We start from the raw sequence: 3,790 nt of genomic DNA, 5'->3' as shown, positions 1-3,790 counted from the left end.
GAAAGTCTTTCCTTAATCTAGCCTTGAAACATCTCCACCGAATCGAAGCTCGCCTAGCCTTAACACATAAGATCTACGTTCTTCGGGCACAACCTTCTGCATGATTCAAGAAAAGGTTATCAGCAGAACATATGTTATAAGCATGAATAGACAGAAAACATACAGCAAAATAGACTGCAGGTTGGTCAATAGATCGGAAGCAGATACAGGAACAAAAACCTGAACAACAACCTGTTTTTTCTTTTTTTTTTTACTCAAAGGGAAGAAAAGAGATGCCTAATTTAGCCATAATACAGAATGATCATTAAGCATAACTATCACTCTAAAATGCAGATTCAAAATTCCTTGTGAACTGCAATACATCAACCTACCCCTCCAATATTTCAGACTTATGTTAGAAAAAGAAGAGAGAAAACGGCAAAGCAGGACAAAGGAGAAGATACAGAAGGCAACGACCATGAGGAAGGGAGGAACCACAACCCATAGTGGATGCAAAGCCTGCTGCCTGCTATTCTTAATGTCATTTGTCTCATCTGACTTATTTTGTCTTAGTTGCTTTTAAATTAATTAGCTTTGTCTTGTACTGATTTTGGTATTAAAAGGGGGAAGGCAAGAAAACAGAACCATTCTGAAAATTGTTTGGCTTAATCTTGGGAGAGAGAGACCTCTCGAAGAGTCTCACCTTGTATTCAAGCTTTCAGCTTAATCAATATACAACTATCATCTTTCCTCTACAATTCTTGCATTACTCTACTGTGTGTTACCATAATTGGCTGGCAGGAATCGTAGTTCGTTCCATGAACTTCAAGGGTACAGTAAAGTAGATAGTTATTACAGATCGGGGGGTTTGCAAAATACATACTCCGTAGTTAATTATTTATATATAACAACAAGTCTGTTCACCAGAGAGGGCACAAACCGATGCAGAGTATTTAACAGGGACGAGGGGAGTAATTACTTTCATTCACCACAAACTAATGCAGAGTGTGATATTGTTATATGTAAATAAATCTGAGTAGCAAATGTTCTGAACTCTTGGACAGTGTCATCACTCTTACCCGAGTTCACTTAGAAACCTGGCTAAAACCGCTCAACTACTCTCCTCTATGATGAACCAGGGGTCTTTAACATCTGACATATAGGATAAAAGATCCAGAACAGTCCTCCACGAAGCCTAATTTGAAGGTTATATGTCTCGTGATACAGACAAAAAAAAGAACAGCAAATACACATCTAAAAGCACCACAAAGAAGCACAAACGTCCACATATATCTACAGAAAAAAGTAATTAACAAACGTAATGCACTTCGACACATAGCACAAGAAAGGAAGAGAAGAGAACCTTGCGGCAGGAATATCCACACCGCAAGCTTTTGCTCCATACGTTCCACAATATCACCCTAGAATTAAATTGAAATAAGAACAAATCAAATGCATTCCATTACAGTTTCTTCAGTTGTTCCTGGTTTTTATAAAGTTCACTAATGAACTTATGAAACTGCTTGATCATTCTGTTTAAATGCATATAAGGCATTTGAGTTTTCTAGAAATTAGTTGCTTCATTATTCTGTTTAAATGCATAAAAGGCAGATTAAACATTCATTAGGAAGGAGATTAAACATTCATTAGGCAGATTAAACACTTGAGCAGATTTACAACTGAATCACAAATACTCCTCTTATGCAAAGCACTCTTGTGAGGTATATTGTCAAAAGCTACTAACCAACCAAAGAACTCATATGCGTCTGCTAGCTGTGGTCCAGAAATTCAAACATTTCAACAAACAAGTTCCTCAAAAATGAAACACAATGCAACAAGGCTTTCAAATGTTATTGCAAAGTTAATGGGACATGAGGACAAAGTTCCTCCAAAAATGCCAAAATTCAAGTAAACCAGAACAAAGTTCACAGCAGCCAGAAAATAGCAAAATAAATGAATTGCAACATACAGATCGATCAGCAAAATAAATGAATTGCAACGTAAAACTTTACACCTAAACAAGGATGGTAGGAGCCAGAAAATAGAAGATCAAGATGGTATTGTGGCCAGCATAAATTTGAGAAAATATCAGACCAATATGAAAAGCACCTGGCCAATTCACAGGAAAGTCCGACCCCCCCCCCAAGGTGATTTAGCTTAAGAACTAGCAGAAACCTACAACCCGAAGTTCCATGTAAATCAAAAGTTTTAGCAGCCATGTTGACAACTGACCTGAACATTGCAGAATGCAATCACTGAATACACATTTACACAGATTAGTAACCATAAAAGTTAAGGGTTATTTACTGTGCACTATCCTAATTTCAAACCTGAAATTTCACATGACTTCACAAGAACATGAAAAGAGAATAAAAAACAGGTATGTTCTTGCCAAGCAATCACAATATTTCAGATGCAATGACCTTCCCGGTGATTTCCAATTTGCAAAACCATCAAAAAAAAGATAACTAGAGGGCCTTCGGTAGGTTCCATGCATAAGTATGTATATCTATAAACTTAAAGGAAATCTACATAAACAAGCTAAAAGAATAAAAATTAACTTCAATGCAGGCGCACAAATTAACTTACTGTGATGTTCTCATAAACTTCATTAAGGACTTCTTTAGGAACTTCATCCCAATCACTGTAATTGATATTCACCCGTTCACGAGCGACTACACCGATATAAGAGGAGAAATATTCCTTGTTATCCCCAACAGGTATTTTATTGTGATTCCATTCTAAGGAGAGTTTTTCTCCGAATTGATTTTCCAACTATTCCAACTATTGTACGACCCGTTGCTTTCTTTGTCTTTCTTCCCATCAACCTACAAACATACAAATTCCATTAAACAACATAACTAAATCATTATATTAAGATAAATATAACCATTTCATACTAAAATTAGGTTTATTAAGTTAGTCAATTTAACCTCTACGACGACGCTTTTTAGGTCGATTTCCACCACTATTTTCATCCGCACACCAAATCCCTTCTTCATGGTCACTACGTACATATGCCGATATATCATCAATACTTTCATTCACATTTTGTATCTCAAAGGGAGGAGATCTTTCCTCGGACACAATATTGTCATCATGGTCATCAAAGACATATCGAGGTTTCGATGTTAGAACAACTGACCTTTTTTTATCAAGTGGGTCAGTCATATAAAACACTTGTTTAGCTTGACTAGCCAAAATATAAGGATCTTCTTTGCTACCAAGTTTGTTAAGATTCATTGAAGTATGCCCTAAGCTATCAGATATAACGTTGTTGTTATTGTCAGCCCATTTACAACCAAATACAGGTATTGAAATCCCCACATAATGCAACTCACAAATCTCATCAATTACTCCATAAAATTTCATTTTACTATACATAGGACGGTTGTCTTTAGCACTTGAAAAATGCATTGTTTCGGCTTCAAGAGATACCCCACTGTTTTGCATGGTACTTTTATCATCTTGGTCCCTTGTGTAGAATGTACAACCATTGATAACATATGCAGAATAATAAGAGACAGATAAATCTGGACCATAGCATAAACTCTTAAGTCGATCAGAAACGGGTTGTAAAGAATTTTAATGCTCTTTCATTACTTGATCTTTTTGAACCAAAAACGAAATGATTTACTATGCTCAATAGCTAATGCTTTTGGGTTAGACCTTCGATTTTGTGTCTTTAAGAAAGATATGTGCCGGTTGATATACGATGCAACTTCATCTTCATTAAAAAGAACATATGTGTGGGCTATGTGCCACTTGTCAAGAGGCATGTCATGTTCTCTATGACCTATGGTTCCCATAC

This window comes from Spinacia oleracea, chromosome 2, assembly GCF_020520425.1.
Source record: "Spinacia oleracea cultivar Varoflay chromosome 2, BTI_SOV_V1, whole genome shotgun sequence".
In the NCBI taxonomy this organism is placed as follows: Eukaryota; Viridiplantae; Streptophyta; class Magnoliopsida; order Caryophyllales; family Amaranthaceae; genus Spinacia; species Spinacia oleracea.
Note: the sequence above shows the minus strand (reverse complement) of the source record.